Genomic DNA, 15,735 nt, shown 5'->3' with positions numbered 1-15,735 from the left:
TAGGAGAGACATTAAGACCCATTTCACTCCTTCATCCATCAAATTGTTTGGAAAGACATTAGCACATATCTTTCCTATCACAGGGGATTAAGGTAGAATTGGGATATGAATCTTTGTATTGACTGCAGTACAGGGAAACCTTGATCTCTGTATCATCCTGATCAAGTAGGTACAGAACAAAAGTTGTCAAGCAGAACAAATCATGGTCCTGCTCTAGACTGACAAAGAATATGGAGGTAGCATTAATAAGAACAGGCAATTAACTTTTTAAAGCACTTTTGTCTAGGGTTAAACTTCAAAGGTTTTTTTTTTCTCCTGATTGTCACCAACAGGTCACTGAATCCTTTAGATTTTATATGGAGCTTATCTATTTGCATGACAACATTTATGGCGGGGTACTTTCCGTAATCTGATTGCAGGTTAATAGTAGTTAACAATCTGCTAATGCTAATATGAAACACAAACATCTGCATTAAATGAATCTGTCTGAACTACTCACTCAAGCACTTCTGGGCCTGGGAAAATTTGGTTCTCTACTCACAAATAGAAGTACCTAAAAGAAAAGAAATTATAGTGCCCTAAGGTACGAACTCTTGCAAACAGTGACTGTAAAGGGAGTCTGAGAGAAAAAAATTGGGTGTAAGATCACAAGTGAAAGGACTGCTGTCTTTAAGGGTACTTAAATGCTCTTTTTTCTGAGACCAGTAAGAAAGAAAAAAGCAAGCTGGCCTTGAGTCCATAATGATCTCATGTTTGTAAGCTTAACATTTAGCACAAGTAAAGATATCTTTTGCTGTCTGTTGCCCATGGTGATATGTAGGTGTTAGTATAAAGAGGAAAGGAAAATCTTGTGCAAAAAAGGTTTCACTGCATGTGAGAGATATGGCTGATGAAAATTGATTAATGGGAAAGTGAGTCATCTGAGTCTAACATCCTCTATCAGCATATGTTTTTGAAGTAATAGAACTCAGTGCTCATGCAGTGGATCTTTACAGCATTAACTCTGAGATCTTTTAGGCTCTGGAACAGTCTTGCTTGAAAAATCATGGAGACCCCATTGTTCATATTTTAAAATTAGACTGCAAGCCAGTGAATGTACATTAGAGTGCAGCAACAAGGAGGTTTACTTGGTTGAGAGAGATGGACATCATAGATCTTGTTCCTTGATCAGCCTAAATATGTACCTATTTTCTTAAGGCTTTCCACCTTAATGTGTGAACTTCATGGAGCACAGGACTAACCTGTAACGTCTTAAAACTACGGTTGTGTTTTATTAATGTTTAGTTTAATAGTTTAAGTAACTCTGTTTTGAAGTGAAAGTAGCTTTTATTTTGCAAATTTTTCAGTAGCTGTTGATTGGTCACAAGCCTTTGTCTTCACTGTGAAGTGAAATGTCTTATTTCAGGCCCAGCTTGGGTCAACCTTTAAAGGACTAAAATGCTGTTTTCGAAATTGCGTCGATGAGTGAAAGAGCAGGCTTGTCACAAAACTCTTCTGAATATAAAACTCACAAAGGCTGAGATCTTTGTCCTTTCTTTGAATCTTGATTTTTTTTGTTTTGATTCACTATAATCTGTTTCTGCATGCCAATAAAGTTTAATGACTTAAGTGTCAGCTTGCAACTTTGTAAATATTCTAAAGCAATTTTGCAAAATACTGTGCAGTCAGAAGCCTACTAGAAGGCATTTTGAACTCTCCCAATCATCTTGGTAATCTGCAACAGTGTTTTGATAAACAAAGAAAGAGCACCTTTGTGACCGAAGAGAACTAATTTTACACTCATCCTGATATTTGCCTTGTTTAGCAATGTTAGTCCCACTACTGCTCAAGCTGGTTTTCTGGATTCCTGTGCAGACAAGTGAGACTTGAAAGGAAACCAGGAGTTGGCACTAGAGGGAAAATGAGAGTCTCTGGAGAGCAGGAATATTGATAAAACCATACCTTAGGCATTCCTAATTGAAGTCAGAAAACTTGAATCAGTGTAAATAAAAAACTGCTGATGGGCACAAGCAGTACAGAGAGGTTAGTCCAAGCTCCTGGACAATTAAAGCATTTGAGAATTGAAATACTGGTTCAAGATAGATGTCCAATCACAGCTTCCAATTTCTCTTTTAATTTTTTTTACCTGAATGTATGCTAAGTTCAAGGTCATGAAAAGAGTTATGACCAAATCAAAAAATCAAATTAAATTATTCTTGCTGCTTAGAAAATTAATTCTTCTAGGGAACTTAAATAAGCTAGTGCCATACCCTGGTCTTTTTGATATCAGTATTTCTTTAGCACAGGATAAATAAATCTAAGATGTTTAAGTTTAGTTTAGTAACTTTCATCTTGTTTCATAAACAGTGATCAGTATTTAAGGCTACCTGTATATGCCAGCAATCCAGATGTTTTTAGCAAGTGCACAATTATGTGAGAATAAAGTCTAGACTATTACTTTGTCTCTTTTCACTAAAAGATGTGCTGCACGCTTCTTGAAACCCATCTCTCTAGAGGGAGGAAGAGATACAATGGTCCCAGAGAAATGTAAGCAAATGTACAAAGAATGCTCATGTTAGCTCAGGCTGAGAGTCTGTGTATTGGATCTCTGTCTTCTCCTTGCAGCAGCAGCTGCTGAAGGACAGAAAGAAGGAAGAAAAAAAAAAGTTTATTTGCTCTGTTGACCAGAGAAGCGAAAACGTAATTCCCTTTGGAAAGGGAGTGGAAGTGTTGTGGGGGAATAGGTATAAATCAGAATATAAACAGTTGTATAAGATTTTAGGCTTTGGCGTCTATGGGCATAGACTTTTAATATATAAATATATATATAGATAGATATATAGATAGTCTCATGAGCTGAACTTCTGAAACAGACTTTGTTTTTCATGCTTTCAAACAAGGTTTTAAAGTTCTTTCCTTTGAAGGAAGAAAGATAAAGAAACATGTACTTATTTTTTTACTTCTGATTTTTCATGAAATTGTGGTTTTTTTTGCCTGAGATATTATGGTTGGAAAATCTGTCTTCAAATAATAGCATCCAAATAGCAGAAAAACAAAGTGATTGATTTGTATTTCAGCATTGCAGAATTAATCTGAAATTACAGGCTTGAGACACTAAATTGAAGTTTTTAGGCAGAAGACTGGAACTCGATGGTAAGTCTATTGGAACTAAAAATACCCCCAATGTAAGCTACTCAATTTTTCAAAATAGCTGGTGAGAAAAAAGCAAACTGCCACTATATGAAAAGCCTGTCTTTATTTTAGGGCAGTAAATAATGAAATATTGTATTTAGTGTGTTTCTCAGGTTCTGAGGAACTCACTTGAGTTGCTTGGTAGATTGACTGTGAGTTTTAAGAGATAAAGAACATGAAGAATGTGTTTGCTGCAGTTTTGCTGTTGTACTTTTTCCCTGGAGGAAAGGTTTAAGATGATACCATTATTGCTATTACTCATATGTCTATTGCAACAGTAATGCATAGACCCTGACAGATTGTCTGCAAAATTCTTGTAGCAGCAGAAATCTGTTTACCACTGATCTTGAATATAAACTTTGCAAATATGTCTTAAGTTAGCCGGCAATTAATTTTTCTCTTCTCCAGGTAATACATTCTCTTGTTTGCTTTTCTACTTTCTTTCACTGTTTTCTCTGAAAAATATTTGTGGTTAATAATAGGCTTCACAACTTCCAGGAGGAAGATCATTGTGATCACTTTTCCAAAAACTTCAGTATTGCGCAGTTCAGCTCTGAAGTTGTCTCAAGTCCAGCAGTGGCAGTGGATGCTTGGCTTCCTTAGTAACAGCGGCCACTGCCCTCTAGCAGAGGCAGGGGAAGCTGCACTTGCTGCTTCACAGTCCCTTTAGTTTTCAGGTCGGTGCATAAATTTACAGCACCCATTGATCCTGACTTTGTTAGGACTGCACCAAGCCAAATGGTGGATGAGAAACTGGTATATATTTTCTTCTGATGATTGTCACTAGGGTGCTCATCGGGGGTAGTGTGCACTCTGGAAGCTGTAACTCTTCAAACTTCATCAGCCAGGGGTGCCTGCTTGTACTGGGTGCCAGCCTCAGCCTGTCTCCAAGAACCTCTTGGGTCATCTTTCACTCCTGCTGTGGTCTTGCTAATGCTTTCTCAGTGTGGGAATCAGACTCATAAATATGATTATTACTTCACAAAGGAACTGGAAATTAAGAGGAAACAAGGGAACTGGCTGCAAATAGCATATGGAATATGGGGCATCATTAAATCAAATGATGCCAATATAATAATAAAATGAAATACTGCAGAAATATTTGAGGGGCTTTTGGAGGATTTTTATGTGGGAGCATGTGTGCTGGGTCAGTACTTTGGCTGTTGAGGGCTTTGCTGAGCTATAAGCTTGTGTTCTTCACTTGTGCTGAATTTCAGAAGTTTTCAGAGGAGTGACATTGATATTAACTGACAGGTCATCAAATTCAGCTGAATGAGGTGAGGGCTGGAGTGAGGGGGAGCTGAAGTCAAGTTTCTTTTTTTTTTTTTCCCCCTTGGGAGATGGGATGGGGGAAGGGCATGGTATATCCACCTGGTGTATATTGCATGGTAAACTGCCTTTGTTTTAACCAAAATGGGGGAACAAAACCAAAGATGTTTGTAAGACTGTTGTAATCAGGAGAGTGATGAGATGACCTAAGTGCAGCCTGTTTTTGGGGAAAAGAAACCTGAAATCAAACAGCTAGAAAAACCTCTTGAAGTGCAAAGAATATTTTTTCCTTTTGATTAATGTGAAAGTAATTAGCAGGTAGTATGGCTTTAAAAATGACATAAGGACAGGTGAGGTAGGACAATAGTCTTTGCCTGCACCTTTGGGATTATGATGACGACTATTTGGAAGATACCAGTTTATTCTTGGGCAAAATTTAATCTCTCTTTTTCCTCTCTTCTTTAGCATGTATTCTGTGTCATGGAAATTAGAATGCAAGTCAGTTTAATTACTTTTGCTGTCGTTCCAGTCCCATGGATTGTAAATATTAGATTTATGAATAGATTTAATTAGCTCTGGAGCTTTTTTAATATACTCAAGCAATTCTGACTGCACCTAGAAAAAGGTCGTGAAAAAAGCTGTCCACAATGGACTTTGGTCTAGACATGAGGTCTTCCTTATGAAACCTTAGCTGACTAGTTAGAGCTATAAATGTTATATCCTTGATGAACTTGCTAATCTGAGAGTAGCAAAATTATTCATACCACAGTCTTAGAAAACAGAACCTGCCATTAGCTTCATTAGTATGTGCTCTGGGAAGATAGACTCTAAAAGTAGGAAGTTTCCGTGTAGTGCTATAGTTCTGTGGCGTTTTGGTCACTGCATGAGGTGGAAAAGGTTAGTGAGGAGTGTTTGACTGAAGAGAGCAAAGTCAATATGAAGGGCAGGTAAATGCATCAGGGCCTCTCAGCATGAGGAAGTGAGTCCAGGCTGCTTATGACAGAAGACTATGAATCTGTGAGTGGCATACTAAAGTGTGCAGAGCACTCCTATCTGATTTTTTTGTGGCACAGATAATTGAAGGTTGGCACAGTGTACTTGGGAAATGCCACCATTTGCTTCCCTTGATTAGTGACAGTGACCAATACAGGCAAAACTTTGGCTAGATGGATCTTCAGTCCAAGCTGCTGTGGCTGCTCGTGTTCCTATGTAGATAGGCATGTTTGTTTGTGGATGACCAAGAATCCTCTCTAAGATCCACAAGTCAAGAAAACAGCAACATAAGATGTCATGCAGTGATTGGGAATAGGATGGAGGGTGAAGAAAGGCTAGGGTGGAGAAGGAAAATAATTGCAGCAAAGAAAAAAACGGCAACAATATACTAATTCTCCTGTTGGTACAGCGGATTTTCATATAAATAAATCATTTTAGATTTAAATTATACAACAATTTAAGCTGAAGAAGTGAACAAAAGCCCAAGTGGTTATGTGTCATTTGTAAAACAGTGCTGGTCTTCCATCTTCTGAAACTGTGTCCTACATTTCTCTTTCCAGGTACCACAGCCTCCTTATCATGCTGTGTGGCTTTGCAAATTCACTGGCTGTTAAAACTGCAGGGTTTACTTAACAGTGGAAGAGTTTTACTCCACATTAGTACTAAATATCGTGGCCACCATGCTTATGGATTTTGCCTTGTTACATTGCAGTCCTTTGTACTACAGTAGCAGTAAAACTGCCACGGTCAGTGCATGCAGGCTGCTTTGCCAGCTACTCCATGGTTGGTGTACCTAAAACTCCCCAAAGCACTTCCACTGTGTTCAATTACAGTTTGGTTGCTAAAACCTGTGGTGGTAGCTCTTTCTGAAATGAAGCACCAAACTCATTTCATGTAGCTCATTCTTTAGGGAGCTCTGTCATGTGTATTTGGCTGCTCAGACCATGAGCTGGTTCCTTAACAGTCCCTCATGGTTATAATTTACTGTAGTAATCCCAGAGCTGCTTCTGAGGAATGGTTTATTTTTGTTTTCATGTTTCTGAAGGGGTCTCAATCTTCAGCCTCCTGAAGGAGTCTGAAATGTCATCTGCTGCAAAAAGCTGAAATCATGGATGACGAGTGAGACAGCAGCGTTTGCATCCTGAACCTGATGCAGAGGGTCTGAATTACCTGTGGGAAAGCAAAGGCAATATGTCTGTTTTCCTATTTCATGAGTGAATTACAGCTAGGACTTGTACTTACCACAGCAGAATACTCAGGTTAGTGAACCAATGCAGGTCATTTATTTAGGCAATAAAAGGAAAATCTGTTTTGGTTCTTGGACTGAGAACTCTAAACTCATTTCATAAGTGAAAGGTTTTGGCAAAACAATTCTCACTAAAGGAGGGAATTTCAAGCACCTTCATAAATGCAGTGCTGGATGTCTGCCTCCACTGAAATTCTAATTTTTTCTTTTCCTGCTAGAAGTCTTTTCTTTTCTAAAAATATTTACTTGACTCTGCATATCACTGCCTAATCTAAAGATGGATAATAAAGTGCTGATTTTAAAATCCCAACTGGTTCAGGATATAAGAATGACTTTTAAAATATTGCTAAAATTATCTGTTTGGAACAAATTTTCGAACTGATTATGCTCTTCTGGCTGTAGTGTGGTTTCTACACTACCAACCCCCCACTCCCTCCCCCTATAACCATTGCTGCTGTCCTAATCTTCTAGACTGTTTAGTGCCCTCCTCTTATCCTAAGTAAAATACAATTGCTGGCTCCGGTATTCATTAGGTGATAATCCAGATTAATTCAGACTTTGATGTAGAAACAAGTCCTATTTCAGCTGCCAAGAAATCCAGATTGCCCCATGGAAAATGCACACACGCATGCACACACACACGCACGCAGTATGTAGAATGCTTTAAAGAAACTGTAGCTAACCACCTTATTAGTATTCCTCCCTCCTCTGTGTTTCACTTGCAGCAACAGAGGGCTGAGCAAAATGCAGTAGAACAGGGACAGAGACAGAGCTGGCAATCATCTCGGTGCAGGCTGCTGAATGTAGGGGGTGGGGGGGATGCAGCAAAGCAAGATTAATAACCTTGCCATAATCCTGTGCACCCTGGAAGGAGATACCTCCGGTGACTGAGCTGTTCTTGTCTTGATTAATTGGACTGAGTGAATGAGTGGCTGGCAATCCACCTGGTTTGGAGGCGACCCCCTGGTTTTGCTGCTCTCTGAATCCTCTACCCATCTGGGAAGGTAACAGTGAGACATACCATCTGCAGCACACACAGCAGCTATTGGAGGCTACTACTGACAGTTTGCACTACAGTTTTTTGGTGAGCAAGAAGCCAGGTATATTGTACAGTAGGATATTTCTGTGCTCAAGCTACTGAATTTCACAATCTGGTCCTTCAGCAACCCCCTACGCTCCCTTTCCAATTGCCTTTGAGTTCTGGGCTTACTTTTGGCATAGTCTCCTGGATGCATTTTGCTGGGGATGGAAGAGCAGTAAATGGAACCTCTGAAAACTAATTGTTTTGCTTCTGGGTGACTCGAGAAAGAAAAAAGCTTTAAGAATCACATCTACTTGGAGGAATTTAAATTTCTCTCTGAGAAGTTTATAGAGGAACTGTACTAAAGGTAAGTCCAGGGGATTGTCTACCTCTTCTGTTTCCTTGTTTGTTTCCTGCTTGCTTAAAGTAGGGGAAAAAGGCTAAAACGTTAATACTGGGTGCATACAGAGTATGGTGTTTGTAAAGTCTGTGCTTGTAATTTGCATCTCCTTTTTACTTCCTTTTCTGCCTTTTTTTTTCCTCCTTCCCCTGCCATTTGCACAGTAAAAATGCTTGCAAAATAATAATCTATAGGGCTCCTGGAAAATGTTAGTTAAATAGCACTATAAAGCTCCTTTTATTTCAAAGGTATTAGAATTTCTAGGAAGAGAAATCTTTTTATTAAACAAGCTAAAATATTTGGGAAGTATCTTGAATGGGCAAGAAATATATAGCTCGTAGAGTATCTTCAATAGAAGCCTCCATATTTTCATAAATCTTGTCTAGTTTTTTCTCTGCATTTCAGTCAGCTCTGGAATGATGAATATGTAAGTACAAAGCTGTTTCTGCTGCTGGTAGCCGAAGAAGGTAGCAGAATAGAAATTCGTGGATTTGTGCATCCACTTACATGAAGTTCGTCTGTTTGCTTCTCATTAACCTTTTGAATGCTGCTTTCTTTTTTTTTTTGGCTACAGAATTTATGCAATATGCAGGACCAAGCAGTAATAACTCTTATGGTATAAAGTGCCAATCACAAATGGGTTTTTGTGGGCCATTAATTTTTGGGATGGGGGTGCTACTAAGCACTCAGGTGATGAAAGTAAATGCTTCATCCAGCATGGTTCATTGCACTCCAGAATTTCTGGAGATCTATCAGTTGTATTGCTCTGGCGCTACTCAGTATTTAAGCCTGGCACTTTGCCTCCCCCTGCACCCCCTTCCACAATGCAGTTTCTACTGTAACAGTATGACTGCTTTAGCCTTTCCCATTGTTCTATTAAATAATATAAATAAAATACCATTGCACTACAATAGAATCAGAGCTCTTGTAGTTGAGTCTTTTTTTTAATTGCTGCACTGATAGTACTTAGCATTCCCAAGGAGGTAAACAAATCTGTAAATAGATTTCAAAGATGCTTCATTCTCCAAGTGCAATTGCTAGGTACTCATGCCTTTTCAATTAAATGACTATGAATGGCTAATATTGAACAATACAGTATCTCTTTGAAATACTGCATAGCTGGATATGTACTGTAAAAAGACAGGGATCAGCATAGAGTTCTACTGAGTAACCAGATGTTCAGGTGCTTCTATGTGTGTATGCAAAGAAAAGGGGAATTACATCAGATTTGTAAATACAAAGACACATTAGATAGGATGATCTGTTTAGTACAAAGAAGTATAATGACCCTTGTAATAGATCCTGTGTTGTAAAGCTAAAAACTTAATGAAAAGGCTCTGCTTCAGAGTAATCAAATCACTTTATATTATTGCATCCTGTCAGTCAGTCCCTCTATTTCCCACTGGTTTTGCATAATAGCTTTAAAGATGGATTAAGGAAGAAAGGAGAACTGGTTATAGGTGTGTTTCCCCTCATTTTCTGGAAGTGATGCTTCTGTGTTGCATGTGCATTTACTGTATATGATTATGACAACCAGATCTTTCTGGGCAGGATGCAGTTTTCCATAGTTTTCCCATGTTGTACTTTGCTCAAGCCCCAAATGCATGCTGCATCAGAATCTTACTTCACCAGGCAATAAGCTGTGTTTTAACTATGGGGAACAGACTCTGTGTAATGAGGGCAAAAAAAAAGTGTGCGTGAGAAGAGATGACAACTCATGATTTTTAGAGCCTTACCCTGGTTTTAGAATTGAAGTACTGAATGAGACTATCAAAGCAGAGATGTTGACTGGATGAAAGCAGGGGACAAATGTTCTGGTTGGAGATGAAACTTTCATGTTCTGGCAAAAAAGACAGAAATGCGAAATGCATTCTTTTTCACTTCCATTTCTGTATGTTCTGATACATGGAATAAAATTTAGTTGTGTTGCCTCAAACTGAGTGGAAGAGCAGTAGCCTGTATGCAGGAAAAGAAGTATGTCATCACTCTTTATAGTGTCCAGCTGCTATTAATCATCTGTTTTTAGGTAGTCATGCTTTTCCATTATCTCCTTATATTGCGGACTAAAGCAAATGCTGGTTATTTGGCATTTTAACAGGCTCACTGAAGAGGAAACCTTGTGCTTCTCTTCCCATGTTCCCCCAGTTGTGTTGGCTTAGATTTTCATTAGAACTTTTCTGGAATTTTGCTTCTGATTTCTTAATTATACTGTCACACTTGTTATTTTGGTATCTCTTATACGTGATATTGTATCTAACATAACATGTTATTATAAGATCAATTTAATTTTCTAGTACTTTTGTTATTCTCATGGTAAGAGTGGAAATTTATAATACTCAGTTTTAGCAGGTTTTATGTGGAAACAGGCTTTAGCACCAGTTGGACCATGTTGGAGTTTTTTGTTTTTCAAAACCCAAACCAGTAGTCAAATCTATAAAAGGAATGTTGTTTCATTTTAATGATCCTTGAATTTAACTTTTATTTCATAGTGTAATGCCCCATATGCCTTCAGTCTCACCTAATATGTAAAATGCTTTCTTCTCTGTACTCTTTGACTGCCTGTGTGAGCTCAATCCACTGTGCTCTGTGCATCTTGCTGGAATTTGATGGGAAGGCCTGCAAAGATCTTGCAGTAAGTGTGTCATAGGTAAAGTGTCTCAGTAGGAATATGGGTACAATGAGGTTCTCATGAACTGAATTGTCTAAATGTTATTGTAAGAATAAGTGGAAGATAATAGGAATTTCTTTTTCACTTAGTTCCAGTTAATTGAGCAGCTTCCTTTTCTTGTTGCTGAAGTCAGCCAACCAGGCACTAACCTTCTCCAGCACATGTTGCTGTGTTTCTAAGACCCAGGGTACTTTACACATGAGTTCTTTCTTTCTTCTGGAACAAGCTGGACTGACAACTGGTAAGGCAATCTTGAAGCGGTGCAGTGGCATAGAAGTAAGGGGAGGATGGAAGAGAGATCTACCAGCAATTCCAGGACTTAAACCAAAAGAACCAGTTCTGTGGAAAGGCAGAAACCATCATTTTGATTGCTGACTCCCTGTGTTGGTCTGTAATATTATCTTACACTAATGTGATGACACTGGCCTGGTTTTGAAATAAGGAGGCAGAAAAGAGTAGTTTTTCAGAACATATTGCTTATAATGGTGTACTACTTTGACAAATATTCTGATCACTTGAAATTCATGCAGGTGGACTTTGGGTTCTTAACTCTTTAAAAGAATTAATAGTAAGTAAAATTTATTTTTTTTCCACTTGAAGAAAAATGAATTTACAAATACATCTCTTGAATTGACAAGTTAGGTGAAAGAAGTAAATTACATTCCACATCCCCCCCACCCCCTTCCCACCTTCTCTTTTACTCTTCTTCCCATTTCTTTTCATTCTGTGTCAAGGGATAAGGTTTAGGAGTGAAGGAGACACCACAATTCCTTTTCCTAAGCTAGCAAGCAAACATGGTAGGTAATATGCTGCTTAAGAGTCTTGAATCTAATCCAAATTAATTGTAATTTCTAAAACCAATTTCAGTATTCCTAGTTGGAAGTGTGAAAGTGAAGTTTATTTGGGAGATTTAATTCTTTAGCTTGTTAAAAAGACAGTTAATTGAGTTGTTTAGGGAAGACACCCATTGTGATGCTATTTATTTGTCTTCTCACAGACTGAGGTAGCTAAGGAGGCATCTTTTAATAGTAAGAGTTCCTTATATTTTTTCAAATTAGTGTGGAAGTGCATGTACTTTTGAGTTATATAACAAAAATTTTAAAAATTAGAGAATGTTTGTTTAGACACTGTGGCTTTCAGGAGGAGTGGCCCAAAAGAGTAGCGTTGAGAGCATGGTGTATATATACAGGTGGGAATCTGCTTCCAGAGGTTGTTACTTCTCAGACTGCTCAAGTAGTGATGATGAAATTCTCAAAGTGAAGATCAAATGACCCAGTGGAATGCTGAGTTTCAACAGCCATTTCATATTGCCAAGGAGGAAACTTAGCGTTTTGGTGTTCTCACAATCTGCAAGATGCTGCTGTGTAAGAGCTCTTGCTGCCAAACTTAGAGTGGTTACATAAGGTAGAATCCTATTGATCCTGGGGGAGGATGGTGGGCAGAGATTTCTTCAGAAACTGGAGACTTTCTCAGAACAGATACTGCAGAGGCAGAACTGTACCAAGAAATCTAGGTCTCTTCCCAGTGCATATTGAAGAAACTTTTTGCACAGACAGGTGTTTTGTAATTTGCCAAAATTTCTTTACTCAACTGGCCATCAGTGGTAAGTATTCTTTGTATTCTGTGCCTTGCAGAGGTGAACAGAAAGGTATAAAACAAAAATGTGCCTCAATGAAGCTCATAACTGCAGATGTAAAGGGCTTCTCTTCATGCATTTTTAGATATCATTGAGCTTGTGACTTGTAGCCAGCAGATTTTTCTGTGAGGCCCATTCCAATCTCTTTGGTGTTTTTAGATCTTGTTTTGGTAGGTTAAATTTATGTCAAGGACCCATGAAGTCCAGCATGTACTAGTAACTACAGAATATGTTCTAGTCCCATTGTCTGTCCTGCTTACAAAAGTAAGAACAGACTTATGTCAGCCTCTGTTTAACTTCTCTGAAGCAGCTGATTTGGTATGAAGGAAAGATGGTGAATGCAGTGGGAGGGTAGTAACACTCTTAAGGAAATGTTTGCTTAATTTCATTTAACTTCCTGTGGGAGCATTAGAGGCCCTCTCCTTACTCTTGTTTAGTTGTAGGAGAAAATGCAACATGGGGCTGTCAAGGAGTGGGCATGTATTTTATAGACTCTTTGCTCACTCCTTGAAATTTGTCTACCAGTGTATAAACTTTACTGTCTTTTCTGGTGACCCAGCAATAAATTGGCATATGAGAAAGAACAGCAATGCTTCTATACTGGCTGTGGTGCATCACTAGCTTATTTAATACATTAAAGACATCATTCTGGTATGATTATGTAAATCTAGGGATGGCACCTCTTCGTCTGTGTGATTTCCCCCTCACCACTTACTGCTCATCAGTTAAACATTCTTGAAAGCATTGTTAGTAGTTACTAGTTGAAGGGACAAAGCGAAGGTGAATGTTCTGAGGGTTAAACCTTTCAACAGAGGCTCTCATGTTGGGGCTCCTTTTGTTTCAATCTATTTTTCATTTTCTCTGGAGTGTCTCATAGGGGTACATTTCATGTAAACCTGTAAATCTTCACAATACTCTTGGTTATTTCAGGAAGAAAATTATGCACGTTGAAATGAAATGATCTTCCTACTTAAAACCTGCAAGAGTAGCTGCCTTCTGAAAAGCAGAAAGTTCAATAGGAAAAACTGGAGAGAAAAGGGTGAAATAAGATCAACTCAGAGATTTACCTCTAAGGCAAAAGTAGTTTCCTATTTTTTGCAAGAATAGAAATAGGGATTGCATTGTTCAGACTGCATGTGGAAGAAAGTTTTAATTTTGCATGCAAAATGTATTTTGGCAGTTTGGCTGGGAGAAAATGGGTTGTAGAGTGTTCTTTTAAGTTTTCAAGCATATACTTCAGAAATAAGTCAGGTCTCAAGTCTCCATTTTTATTTTGAATAAGGCTAATAGCACGAGTGGCGTTATGAAAACTTCATAAGAGATTTGGAACTTTCTTGAAAAAAAGCCTTGAAAACTTAAGGCTTGGATTTGTCTAGGAAACTTGAGCTGCAGTTCTTTAAATAAAGGAAGAATATATTAAGTAAAAATTAAACACAAGTCAGAACAGAACTTCATGGAAATGCTACCCCTAAAAAGACTCTTCAGTTATTGTATTGCAATTGAGTTGTAATATTGAAGTCATGTTCTTTATCTGTTCAGATATGCAATCATTCCTCTCATTAACTAAAAACAGTTAAGATCAGTTGAATTTAAAAATTCAAGTGTAGTAAAATTCAAGGGAAGTAAACTGAGGCACACAGAGGAGGTAATTTACTAAGTAGGTATGCAAGAAGCTAAGTATCCAGAAATGGCTTCAAATCAAGTGACCAATACATTGAAAATTTGTATTGTGTAATAGAACTGAATGGGTAGGTATTTTCATTACTGGAAAAGAAAAGGTTATGATATCTGGCGATCATGAACTAGACCTCAGAATATTTGACAAAGGCAGTTTTTACATTATGAGTCAGGTCTTCTGTGAAAAATATATGCCAGAAGTGTGAAAACTTTGACCATCTTCAGAAACTAAAAAATTGATAGCTTTATTTTATCGGCTCTAGAATATGCAGAGGAATATGGCTGAGTTAATGTATGGCTGGATACATGCAACCTGTCATCAGGAAGTAAACATGTTTCTTTCTGCTCTTCATGTTTTGTATAACACCTATTCCACGTGATTTTTTTACTCTGAAATTTGCAGGGGGATGCTCGCAGTGGAGTGGGCTGTGTGTGGTAGCATTGCTCAGAGGTGTTTTTGTTTCCCTGTGACCCGCGGGACAGTGTCCGTGCTCTTTACTGGAGAGCAAAGTGGCCTCGGGGAGCAAGGATTGCCCTGGTTCTCTTTGGCTCTTTCCTACCCTGCAACTACCATGTGATTTAGACGAGTGGTAAGGGAGAGAGAGTCTAGCCTGACTTGTGAGCTTCCCTTTTCCTCCCTTCTCATTGATATTCAAGGCTTGCTGTAGTAACCCGATGCCCTCCTTTTACAGAAGTCACAACCCTTTCAGACCACAAAAGATCCCTTCAGACCGGGATTCCCTTGACAATCAGCTTTATAGTTTAAGCAGCTTTATGCAATACTGACAACAGTGACAGTTGAGAGAGGTAACTAGGAGACTTCTTGTATTATAAATACTTGGCTTGGGAGTGTGTGCTTGAGGGTCTTAAGCTGCCTAAAAGAGTCTCTTAATCTGCCTTAATTCTTCTTATTATATTATTTTTCTGAAGTAGGTGGAGATGCACAATCTTTCTTTTAATTTAGATGAGAAGACAAGTTCCACACCTGTCTCATTGCACATTTTATTTTTCATATGCTATTGTATGATTTATATGTCCTACTAGACATATTTGCAGAATGTAGAAAGAAAGGAGAAAAGGAGGAGTCTGTCCAAAACCCTCATTTTCATATAATGTATTTTCCCATTTGAAATCAAAGCTTTCCTTTGAATCATGAACATTTCAATGATTTTTCCATCTGGAATGTAATGGAAGATTCTGAGATCTGGCAATGGAGAAGACTATCTTCCTTATCTCCTATCTCTCTGTGACATAAACCTACTTTGTCTCTGTCTAGGAATGAGCCAACTTGAAATGTTTGTTGGTATCAGCAGGAATCAAGCTTCCCCCAAAACATCATTGTCTTTATGCTTTTGGATATGGTAAGGGAAACTGTGGGAGAACACAGGACAGCCTATAAAGTCATGGCCTTGAGGATACAACAGAAGTAGAGATGGATAAAGTTACTGCTCTGATATTCATAAATGTTTACTTTGCTGGTAGAAATGTATTTTGCTATTATTGAGGGAGGAGAAAAGCCATGACTTGCCAAAATGTGCTTTCCAAATCTGAATATTCAGAAAAATAACATTCCTTTCTAAATGTAACATGAGTAATTATTTCCTAAGTTTATTTTGTTCTAGTTTAATGTCTATTATGCAATGAGAGTGCTCTC

General features: G+C 38.2%; 1 protein-coding gene across 3 annotated transcripts in view; it reads left to right on the top strand.

Moving 5' to 3' along the window:
- The first annotated feature begins 7,485 nt into the window (after nucleotides 1-7,485).
- LRRC4C (leucine rich repeat containing 4C) overlaps nucleotides 7,486-15,735 on the top strand; it is a 483,508-nt gene continuing 475,258 nt past the window's right edge. For all 3 annotated transcript variants that reach the window (XM_066551192.1, XM_066551187.1, XM_066551190.1), the window contains exon 1: nucleotides 7,486-8,067. The gene's annotated coding sequence lies outside the window, so the exon portion shown is untranslated. The remainder of the gene's footprint in view (nucleotides 8,068-15,735) is intronic.

Source organism: Molothrus aeneus, chromosome 6, assembly GCF_037042795.1.
Source record: "Molothrus aeneus isolate 106 chromosome 6, BPBGC_Maene_1.0, whole genome shotgun sequence".
Classification (NCBI taxonomy): Eukaryota; Metazoa; Chordata; class Aves; order Passeriformes; family Icteridae; genus Molothrus; species Molothrus aeneus.
This window is presented reverse-complemented; position numbering and strand designations above follow the sequence as displayed.